We start from the raw sequence: 11907 nt of genomic DNA, 5'->3' as shown, positions 1-11907 counted from the left end.
GGCGGCGGCTCCGCTCCGCGCAGCGGGGCTGGAGCGGCCGCGTTGCTGCGGCGCCCTCGGGGCCGGCTGCCCGCGCAGCCCCGGCCGCCTCCGAAGGGACAGGCAGCAGCGCGGGAGACTGCTGTCCTCTGCCAGCTGCGCTCTGCCCCGCCGGCTGCCTTCCCTGGCGCTTGTGAGCGTCGCCGGAGCCCGCGCGTGGCTTGCGAGATCCGGGGTTGTGAGGCTGTTTGGGAACTTCCCTCCTGTGAGGGTGMCAGAGCCCTGGCACAGGCTGCCCAGGGAGGCTCTGGAGTCTCCTTCTCTGGAGGTCTTCAAACCCACCTGGATGCCGCCCTGTGCTCTGGGTGACCCTGCTRGAGCAGGGGGTTGGACTGGATGATCTCTAGAGGTCCCTTCCAACCTCAACCATTCCGTGATTCCTGGTGTCATGCTGCCGTGACTTTAGGCCATTGGGAAACACACACAAGAAAGTGCTGGCACGAGCCCTAGCATGAAACGGAGCTTGTGTCGTTGGACTGTGGACTCTCTGCTGCCTTCCTGTGTGTAGTAAAGGGTGCCTTGGTAATGTGCAGGAGGTGGTACAAAGTCCTTTTTTCTGTCTGTTTTTTTTTTTTTTYYCCYCCCCCCGGCAAATTCTTGCTAGTCTCTCACAGTTTCATGGGATATTTCTTCCAAGTGTTCTTCTTGCACTGCCTGTCTTAAAATGCCTGGATTTGGCTTGTTGTTATCAATATGTTAATGTGTTTCCAAATATGCATTTGTATTGCTTCTGGCAAATATTTCTCTAAAAGCAGATATTTTGACATGCCTTACAAGGCTGAGAACCTGCATTCTTGTTTTCTGTTATTCTGCAGGTGGGTCGAACACCTGGCCACAGTCTTGTGTAGTTATCTTTTGCTCAACGACAGAAAATAAAAGCGTGCATGTACCTTGTTCTAGGCATCATCATTTCTTAAAGTGGTTTGCAAGGTTGAAGAGGCTGCAAAAGCTTAAATGTGACAAACTYGCATGTTTCCAGTGGGCACATCATTTATATTTTGGGCAATTTCCAAATTTTCCTGCTCTTATTTATTTATTTATTGTTCTTTTCTAAATGAAAATTTCACAATAGCTGCCTCCCCTTTCTGGCTTTTCTAGCATATACTTCAGCTAGAACACAGAAAACTCCTTTATATTTCTGCAGTTCGAGGGTTCAACTGATTATGAAATCTGTTCAGTAGCTCTTTACGCCTGTGTAAGTTCCTGAGCTTGCCTTCAAATGATGCACGTGTGTGTCATAGCCTCCTCTCATTCTGTCTGTGTTTCACTTCTTGATTGCCTGCCTCACGTCTTGGGTTAACTATATCCTAGCTTCTTTTCTCATGGTTGTTTTTTGTCTTCRTATATCTAACTTCACGTACTGAATATCTTTTCTTTAAAACTGAAATTGCCATTGATTGTTCTTAGAATGTGTGCTGCGGAAGCGTGCAGAAATTCTTTTGTCAGCACTTAAGTTTTTAACTTTTCTGCTCAATTCCTGAACTGAACTGCGTTTGTCTGTTATAGCTGCACAAACTGTACACAGAGGGAATGAGTCAGGATTGAAAGTGCAGGTGCTCCGGTAAGGTTTACTCTGCAGCACTTTCAGTTGGCTGTCTTTGTCAACAAACCTTATGTGGGGGGAGCTTCCAGCCTGTTTCAATGCAAAGAGAGTAACAAATAGAGTAGCCAGTGTGTGACTGACAGGTTATTGTAGTCTATTGTGCTCCCCACACTGTTAGCCGTTTAAATTGTATTTTACCTTTTTAATGACACTTCTTTCCTCACCCCTGCAAAACAAAACAACAACAAAAACACAAACCAACCTCCCCCTCCCCTCCCCCRGTTTTCAGGTTTTTGAAATGAAGGAAATGTTGTAATATTAAAAGCCAGAATCATGAGGAAGAGGAAGGAGAAGCATCCTTTCTGTTCAGAATTAATAGTTCTYTCTAACATTTCATGGTGGTGTCAGCTGTTTTCCCCTCTTCTCCCTTCCCACACCAGGAGAAGAAAGAGAAAGGAAACCTCCCATCCATCTTTGTTTAGCTTTACCTGCCATTATTTTTTTCATGATATTTTGTGTAAGTGAAACCTAAATTGACAATTCTGAAGTCTGTACCTATTTTAAAAGCTCATGTTTACAGAAATCTATATTTAAATTGAGCAGGTTAGAGGATAATTCTGCTCCAATAAGTATGTACTTTGCAAATATACATACTTCTGTTGTAAGGCAAACCAAAATGTTTAGATTTAAGCACTCATTTTTAAATGGAGAGTTTTCTTGTCAGGTTTAATTCTGTGTTCTGTGAAGTCCTTTTCAAAGAGTTGACTGTTTTTCTTTCCTGTCCTAGAGCAGTCCCTTGATGGTGTAGAATTTGGCCATTGGGCTTTTCTCTCAATTTGTTTTTCTTCCATCTTTTCATTGCTATCAAATGTTTAATAACTTCATTTGAAAAGAATTGCAACTCCTGTACTTTTTGAGATAATTATTTAAATTGCAGGTGCCTTGAGGCTTGCTACACTTTGTGAAAAGGAGAAAAATCAACAAAAATCTAAATTCAGCTAGTTAGAGTATAGTTTTTCTTATATTCTATAGATGAGCATGTCTTCTTTCAGTCTCTGAAGAAATATAAACTTTCTGAACTGCTCTTTAATTTGGTCGTGGTTTCAAAAGCAGGGCGGTTGTTGAGCTGGAGCCTGCAGCAAGCATCCTCACGCTCTGGCTTGCGCTCTGGGGGCAGCTCTCCCCTCCTGGTTGCGCCCAGAAGGCAGCRTACATCCTATAGTGACTGCGTTGCCTGAATTCACCCTTTGTTTTGGAGCTTTGTACGTGTTCTGCATGACTGGCTGTGCCAGCCCTTTGCTGCGCACAGTGACTGTCCCGCTCCTGTAATGTCTCTCTTGCTGGTTCAGCGCCTGTCTGATTGTTTGATAAGTCATCTGTGCTCAGAAAATGGACTGAAAACACTCTTTCGCCGCGATGGTTTTTGTTGGGTTATGAGGCTACATGGGCTCACTGAGGCCTGGGATGAATCCCAGATTGCTGCCAAGCACCGGTCAGGTGGCGTTGCTGGAGCAGGTGATGGCGGAGCGTCCCAGTGCTCCTCCTTGGCGATGTCCCCTTCTCCTGGGGACAACGGCCATCAAGGGTGTTACAAGCCCAGCACTACAGCTCTCTGCAGAGGAGGCTGCAACCYTGGTGTCTGCCTCCACGGCGATGTCCTGTCTGGAAGCATGGAGGCTCCAGAGAGAGGGCTGCAAATGCCTTTTGGGGCAGGCCTCCTGTTTACAGAAAATTAACTCYGTGTGATTACAAAACACATTTAAATGTGTTCCAGGAGCCTGAAATTGAATCAACAAATTGCTGTCTGGTCAGTAGGGCTTTGATCTGGTACCAGAGGCTCTTGGACTGGTGTTCTGGCTTTTATRATATACAAGCCTTGGATCCTTCCTATGGAAACCATCGAGTGTATGTTAGGGAAATACTTTAGATGGGAGAGCAGAGGAGTAAATTTGTTAACCTCATTTTCTTCGGTTTATTYTCATTCTCTGAGAAGGAAAGACTAAGGCTGAAGACTTTAGTCCAATGAGCTGCATTCCCTCTGCCACAGAGTTAAGTGATTTCAGGTGATTTTAACAGTACAAGAGCTGAAACAATTTCAGTTGAAGTGAAAAGAATCTGCACTAATAATAAAGATGCTAGACTAGCACCTGTGTAACTGGAAATCTGTTTCAAATCCTTTTATATTCTTCATTTGAGTAAGCCATTTTTCTTCTCAGTTCCCATCTGTGAAGTGGGAAAACATATTAATATATATTGCAGTAGATATATTCTACTGTAATAAGCATGACAGACCAGCAAGTATTCAAATTTCTTTAATTTTTGAAATTGTGAAGTAACATGCAGAATTATATCCATGAGGTTTTTTTTCTTTACAGTGTTCTTGCAAAACTGGCTGCTTTGAAGAGTATGTGCAGCTGAAAGTTAACACGCTTGCTTTCCCTTAGATCTGTATGCTAGTGTAGCTTGTATTTGGCATTCTGGCATAAACTGGAGTAGATGTTTTAGAGTATGCATTCTGRCATAATTAGGACAAGAAAAATGTAAACTGTCATCCAATAAAGATCTGTAAGAGAACTGAAGATACGTAATTGGGTTTGCTTAGTTAAAACCTCAGCAAGATCCTACGGAGCTTCTGAACAATAGTTACAATGTGAATACCTCTAATTTCTAAAGTGCAGATTAATTATTGCCTGACACATGTTACTTAGAGGCAAAAGTTCAGAATTAGTAATTTAACTGCTTCCAATTTTCTCTGTTATGGTTGCTCTGTATCAGTCTCATTGCTATTGTTGTCTTCTCTTTTTTTCAATCATTCTTGTCCTGAAATTGATCACGTGAATGAAGACACTAAGTTTTCAAGTGTGTAGTTTACCTTGTGAATAGCATGTGTTTTGGTTAACCAGTTTATAGTGATTTTATTTTCCAAAATATCATCTGTTGGTGCTTACATAACACTATCTTGCTTCCTTTTTCTTTTCTTTAATATATACCTAATCTRACTGAAATAAAATGACCTTGGTTTAAAAGGCTCTGTGACTGCTTTGTTTTATATCTACAAAAGACATCGGTAAGAGAAGTCTGTGTACGATGCTACTTCCTTTTTTTTTTTTYCTAAAAAAAAGTGCATGAATAGAAATATATCAGTCTATATATGTTGTACACTTCAGCTCCTAAAAGCTGTGAAATAAATTCCTGTTTCTTTAAGGGTACCTTGGTCTGTTGGTTGTTTATTATGCTGTGCTCTCTCAGGGCAGCACAATGACAGCAAAATGGATTAAGCCTTACAGTAGAATATCATTCTGTTAACTGCCAGTGGGCAAAATCACATTAATTTTGTTTTCAATCTTCATTTGTGGTTTCTAGCTCTCTGTGAACAGTTATCGTATTCATTAGTTGTTTTCATACGCTCGCTTCAGTTTTCTGTGAACTTTCTAGGTCRTCTTTCTAAAGGAAAGATCTTGTAACGCGGTGTTTGGCTTCTGTTTTACATGGCAGTTTGCACGAGTTGAAGGTGAACCCCTACTCTTCATATAAATGCCTGTACTTTTTCTACATTGTTTTTAAARTAAAATACCATTCTTTCAAAATACCTCTGATCAATCCAAGAAGGCTTTCACAGAATGTATATACAAAATAAAACAGAAAAATGCTTATGATTTACATTAAGTTTTGCATTGTCAGTACTGGTAACATAGGAGAGTCATCTTAATAAAAATATAAAGCTTTTAAAATAGTTACTCTATTTCTCATTTTACGGTCCTTTCTAATGTATTGTAACATTAGCTCATGAGTACATGGAACTAACAATCTTGTGGAGTATGAGTAGTCTTCAGATGTCTRTTCTGTGGTGGTAATGGGGATTTATGTGGTTGGTTATGTCTTTTCAGGTCAATTCTGCTTTTGAATGGAATTAATATTTAATACTGTTTTCTCCATTACTTCAGCATTAACTAAAGAAGACTTTAAAATGGGTCTTTGAAAAAAAATAATAAAATATTGAGTCTATTGTTGCTAAAGGCAGGCATCAATGTTAATGTTTGCTGCAAAAGCAGGAAAGCTTTCCTAAAATCCTGCGACATCATTCTGTCTTAAAAGCCAACTGGAGTGAATATGACTGTTCTAAATTTTTAATACATTGTGGTATGAAATCTATTTATTTTCATTTGAAACTCTCAGCTGACATTGTAGCTAGCCTGGCAAATTCATTTCACTTAATTATGTTCCTTCCATTTACATTAATGCTTTATTCACTTAAAGGCTCTTAAAGCACTGTTCGGGAAAATGAATGCAAGTAAAGGTGACATTGTGAGAAATTAAGCCTGTGATACTGAGGGTGTAGGATTGATGGGCTGCATGTAGTTCCTGCCACTTACCAGGCAATGTTTCCTGAACGAACTGACATCTTCCTTTTGGGATTTTGATGTTCTCAGGCCTGTAAACAAGCACTAAATTGGGCAATTGAAAAGCAACCAAAGAAATTGCTGTGTCTATTTACTCAAGAGTACTTGTAAAACTTTCAGGTTGGCTTGTCCAAGGAATAGATTTCTGCTTTGATTCCAAAAGCAAAGATATTTGGAGCTGCTTTTCAGTGTGAGATTAGGTCATGGTGTTGCCTTGCAAAGCCCRGTGCCTAGGGCGGGCGGGCGGCGAGCGAGGTGCTGCAGAACTGTGTGCTTGTGCCAGAAGCTCGGCTGAGGGCAGCTCTGTGAGCAGGGGAATGCGGAGACGGCAGATGTGCAGTCTGCCAGATCTCAAGGGRCTCTGTTGCTGCAGTATTTGCCCATCGTTAGAACACATCAATGTACTGTGTTGATGCCTCTCATGCTGTGCGCTCCTGTACGAGCTGCTGGGACCTATGGGGACATGGTTGGCTGTCTTTTAGCACTGGGGTAAAACAGGGTGCTCTGGTGTATTGAGCAGATGTTAATATTGAGCAATTTCATCTGTCTMCTAACTACAAATTGAGGGTCTTAGAAACAGTAGAAAGCAGTACCTTAGCTGGCTTCTAGCTGGAAGTATCATAAAATTCCTATAAAAAAAGATTGAGGTGTGAGCTAGAGCTGAGAGTAACATCTCAGTAGATAAGAATTTTTYTGAAGTAAAGAGATAGCATTTAGAAAAGTACGTAAATGTTATCTGTTGCTGTTACAGCTCACTAGCAAGTCCAAATTCTAATTTTGTGCCTGTGGAAACCGGTGTTTCCACTTCCATTGCAAAATGAGACGTTACTTTGGATTCTATTTGCTGGCCTTTATTTGAGTGGGGCGATAACTTTATTGGCTTATCAAAAAACACCGAAACCCACAAACCCTTTAATATGTGGAAGAATAGAGCTTTATATCTCTAGTTTGTTCTGGTACTGGATATGGGATAGATTCACAACTATGAGAGACTGAAGTCTTGCCATGGTAGTGAAAGGAAGTATCATTACTCTTGGTGACAGTGCTTGTCTCCTTGATTTGAGGTGGTACTAACTGCTTATCAAAAAGATAGAAACATGCCTTATATGCAAGTGCTCTTTCTCCCAATAGTGTGCCGTTTCTTGCCTTTTCTAGCACGTGAACATCAGTGGATGTGTCTGACTTGGTTTGCTATGAAGTTCAAGTGCTGCCAAACAGAGTAAATTTTCAGTTTTTGTAGGGTAGCAGTATCTAATCCCATTTGTCTTTGATGTTGCTCTTTAAACAGTAGTGTATATGGGGTGGGTAGGCAAGGAAAGGAAGGGAGGCAAAATTACAAAAAAGTAGTAAAAATCAGATAAATAAAGTTTTAACCTTTTGATGTGGTTGGGTGAGCCTGTGGGAACTTCAGCAACTTAAAGGTGCTTGTGCAAGCTTAGGTTAAGATGAATTAACCTTCAGATTAATGATTCAGTAAAATGATTCTGAACAAACATTGTTTTTCTAGACTAAAATTATATGAAATAGGCACAATATTTTTGTTCTGTGTACCTTAGAGTGAATTGCAATGCATTTCTTGCTAGTATCTGCAGATGTATAGTGAAAAGAGAAGTGGACAGATCCCTGTAGTACTAAGATCTGTTTCCAATAGGAAATATACGGAAATTTCCCACAGAGTCGTTTGCAGATCATGTAGCAGCTTGAGGCAGGGAAGCCTCTATCTGAGGTTTGCCACACCATCCCAGTACAGCATTGGTAAAATAGTGGTTTTTGTTTTGTTTTATAACAAGTGCTCTTAGTAAAGTTTTTTGACAGCTTCATTTTTCTAGGGTATTTTTCGTATGGCTAAATAGGAATATAGAGGCAGAAGTAAATACTGAACAGGCAAATGTATTTTTTTTAAGAGTAGATTGCTGCTTAAGGCAGTCTGTTAAAATTCTGTTTGTTTCCTGATGGCAACCTGAGAAGGCTGGGCTCTTTCCACTGTGAATACATGCCYTGCTCCGAGCCTCCGGGAACTTGGGCAGCGCTCTAGGGTGCCTGTGCAATCTTCATCTAGAGATTCATTAATCTTCATCTAAGGTTTGTGTTGAGGGATTTTCTCTGTCTTTTTATACACCTGTCAAGTGTCAAATCAACCTTAGTTTGGGAAAGAAAAAAAAACACATTTGGAAGAAATGTGTATCTTTAAATAATGGTTGTGGGGAAACTGTTATTGGCTATGTCCTAGCAGGCTAGGAGTAAAATAAAAGTAAAATAAATGCTTCCTTTTCAGACCTCTATACCAGACTCAAGGAAAGCAGTGTCAGGACAGGTGTTCAGGAGGTGAAAATACAGCCTGAGACTAGGAAGTTTTCTGTTCTCGTCGGGTATCTGCCAAGGGAGTGAGCAGCATAGAGGAAGAGGAAACAGTCGTACAAGTGAAGAACTGGATGAGAGAGGGCAGGAATGTGCTCCGGAGACCACGGAAATGGATAATAGTGAAGGACACTTGGAGAATATCGACTTGTGCTATAAGAACCTGGAGACTTGAGTTTGACCCTTATTTTGCTGTCAGTGGAAAAAGTCTCTCTGCTGAAATGTCTGCTGCCATCCCCAGTCCCTCAATCAAGTGCAGAAGATTCATTGTCTGATRTAACTAGTTGGCTTGTTGGTGTTCGTACGGATTAATTTTCCATTCTTGATTTGATGGAAACTATTTTTATGATGTGGAGATGTTCAACATTATATTATTTTAAAAATAGAGCTTTTCCATTTAAAATACATATTTATTTTTCTCAATGGAAACATTGAGAAGATGTCCCATTTCTCAATGGGACATTGCATCATGTGCCAACTTTTTTTTCCCATCTCTAAATATACAGTTTTAGTATACATCATGAAATCTTACTTAAGTGTATAGTATGATTTGCTAAAAGTAAAACCTGTGATTGGTTTGTTTGTTTACTTTTGGAAACTCTTAACTCTAGGTATATTTAAATTGATACAGTTCTAATTAACTGTCAGTCTTCAAATAGTGTGTTTTATTTTTTCTAAGCATTGTTAATTGTATCTGGCTTCATAGTGCTATATAATACAAACTGATAAATAAACTTTTCTTCCTTAATTAAAGAGTAAGATAATGGCTTAGTATTTTGCATTCAGTGAATCATTGAACTCATTAAAGGCTCTTTAGAGCTCATTGACCTCTAAAGCTGTATCTAGGAGACACTCGTGGCAGAGGCCTGGGCTTGTTCTCCTGTGAGGCATTTACTAGTTTTTGCTAATTATGCGGGAAAAGCCTTTTTGGAGCCATTTGATTATGYTAGTAGAGGTACAAGGGAAAAGCCAAACACTGCTGCCACCTTCAAACCGGAAAAGTGACAGCCGCTGGGTCTTTTTCCTCCAAAAAATAGGCCGGCCATGAAGTCGATTTTAGACAAATGCAAAAACCTTCTTAAGAGTTTCTGGAATCATTAGAAAAATAGACAGTTTCACCCTAGTTTCCTTTTTATTGTTAGGTTTGGGGTTTTTGTTTGTTTTTTAAGCAGACAATGGAGTCTTCGTTCCTGTAGAAAGCAATATTAAATAAGGTAAATAAAAATGTTGGTATGTCTGAGAACCTACAAAAGCTTGTGCTTTAGGTATGTTCTTTGTGTTTATTCAGAAGGAGCAGAGACTCAAGGCTTTTGACTATGTGTTGAGTGCCCTAAGCAGAAGGTTCCACTTGTTTTTGTTGTGTTCTCTCTGGGCTTGTATTTCTTTTCTTTTTTCCTTTTGTTTTTCTTTCTTTTTTTTTTTCTTCTTTCTTCTGAAGTGTGGAGGACAAAGTAGGGGAGGTGAACAATGCCTTCACTTGAAAAGGAGCCTGGAGGTTAAGCAACCCCTGGGACCTGCGAGTTTGAGCCTCCCAACCCCAGTGAGCGCTGCTGCCCTGTCGCTTGGAAAAACAAAATATCTTCTCCCCTCCCTCCCTGCTGCCAGATGAAGCTCTGTTCTGGTGCCTCATCCTGTGAAGGGTGGCCRCTCTGCTTCGCTTTATGTTAGATGCCAGGGAATTTGGGTGACTGTCTGAGTCTGCTGGGAAAGCAGAACAGGAGTGTTTGGATTTTCAGGGTCAAGTGGTAAGATGTAGGTGAGTTGGATATTTCAGTGGTCTAATGCCCTTCAAATAAAAAGGACTTAGATTACAACTCTGRATTTAGGTAGTCCTAGGACCTGCCTGCCTTCTTTGGACATTGCCCTGATATCCTTGTATAGACCATATCCTTTTCTTCTACTCTTGCAGTACGCCCCTTCTTTATTCTGGATTTGAAAATATTAATTCCTTACAACTGTTGATGCCAAGGCTCAATCCCTTCATACGTGCTATTTTAATTAGCCCACTTAACACCAACTGATGTGGAGCAGAAGACCTCTGGTAGYCTTATTTTTAGTTTAAACCAGGTTTACATCAGTGCAGTGACAGACCCAAGTTAAACCAGAAAGGTTTGCTTGATGAATGCTTTCATCTAAATGATGCAGTTCTCCTGGGCAGACAAAGCCTAAGGCTTRTAATAGGGTGTGCTTTCACTCTTGAATTGGAAAGATGTAATTTCCCTAATTTATATCAACACATTTTCCTTTAATCACTGCTTGTAGTACTGATACCCACAATAAATTATTTGGACGTGTTGCTCTTTAACAGGCTTGCTGTCTTCTCTCATGAAAACAGACAACACTTGGGCTCTTTCTGCTGGGTATYTTGAAGAAGAAACTGTTTTTTCCCTTAAAGGATCTTCTGTCACAGAGCTTTTTCTTCCTTACTTTGTTTTACTGTGTACACTCTTGTTTTCATGGTATCTGTTTTTTGYCCATAATGAGGAAAAAGAGGGCTTTTTAAGAATCATACAAACCTATGCTAGTGATACATAGGTGAAATCTTCTTTTCCCTTCCCAAAAGAAATGGAGTTGAGTTGCACAGACAGTGAAGCAAAGATTAGCTTTTGAAGTATTTGTATGTAAAATCTATAATAAAAGAGAAGGATTTGTGCTTTTGCAAATGATTTGCTCACTCCTGGTAACTTCATCTAGTTCACTTTAAAACAAAGCTTGTTTCTGTATCCACAACCCAAAGCATTTAGATTTTAGAATCAAAATCAGCATGTTAAACTGTATCCAGAATAAAATTGATGCTGATACAGTTGAACCTTAGTGCTGATGTAACTCAACCTCTCCCCCCCCCAAACTCTTTTAATGTATACATGTATATATGTCTGCTTCACTTTGTTCTGCACTATTTGAAATTTCTGAGTGGTCTGAAAGTAACTGTGCTTCATAAATTTGCTCTGAAGAGAATCGAACAGTTAGGTTGCTACAAATAGAATGATGTACAAAAATGACTTCTTGGTGTTGCATCTGTGGGCAGCTCACAGTCCACTGAAGATCTCCAAATTATGGGCCCTATCTGGCTTATTTTAGGAATTTGTTCTCCTTACAGTTCTGCCACCCAGTGAGTGTAACATCTGATATTTAAACTCATTATCTGTGTATGTGAGACAGTTTGCTTGTATCATAGCTTAAATAGAGGTTAATGTAATGAATGACTCCATCTGTGCTTGAAAGGAGGATGCGGAGCTGGGGAGGAGGAGCCCGTTTGCTCTCTGACTTCTTCAAAAAGGAGCAACCATCTCTACTTGCACTTGACTGCAGGTGTATTGGCCTTATAAAAGTAAGGTGTTTTGTAGCTGTAGGTATCATCATCTTTTTTATTAGGATTGGAAGGATGCAGAAATTATTCTGCTTACTAAAATGCTCAGTAAGCAGAAGTTCTTAGTAATGTCTGAAAAATGTTATAGTCTGGAGGGGAAGATTACGCAGTTGATAACCAGACAAGTTCAAAATGCCTTTTTTTCCCCTCTGCTTTCAAAGAGGAAACTTTTTAATGATTTGAATTTTGAAGGGACT

At 40.0% G+C, this 11907-nt stretch overlaps 1 protein-coding gene across 1 annotated transcript in view; it reads left to right on the top strand.

Moving 5' to 3' along the window:
* Positions 1-11907, top strand: part of KDM7A (lysine demethylase 7A) — a 54887-nt gene that overhangs the window by 772 nt on the left and 42208 nt on the right. The window lies entirely within an intron of this gene.

Source organism: Nothoprocta perdicaria, unplaced genomic scaffold (genome assembly GCF_003342845.1).
Source record: "Nothoprocta perdicaria isolate Ctin4 unplaced genomic scaffold, notPer1 scaffold_195, whole genome shotgun sequence".
Lineage (NCBI taxonomy): Eukaryota > Metazoa > Chordata > Aves > Tinamiformes > Tinamidae > Nothoprocta > Nothoprocta perdicaria.
This window is presented reverse-complemented; position numbering and strand designations above follow the sequence as displayed.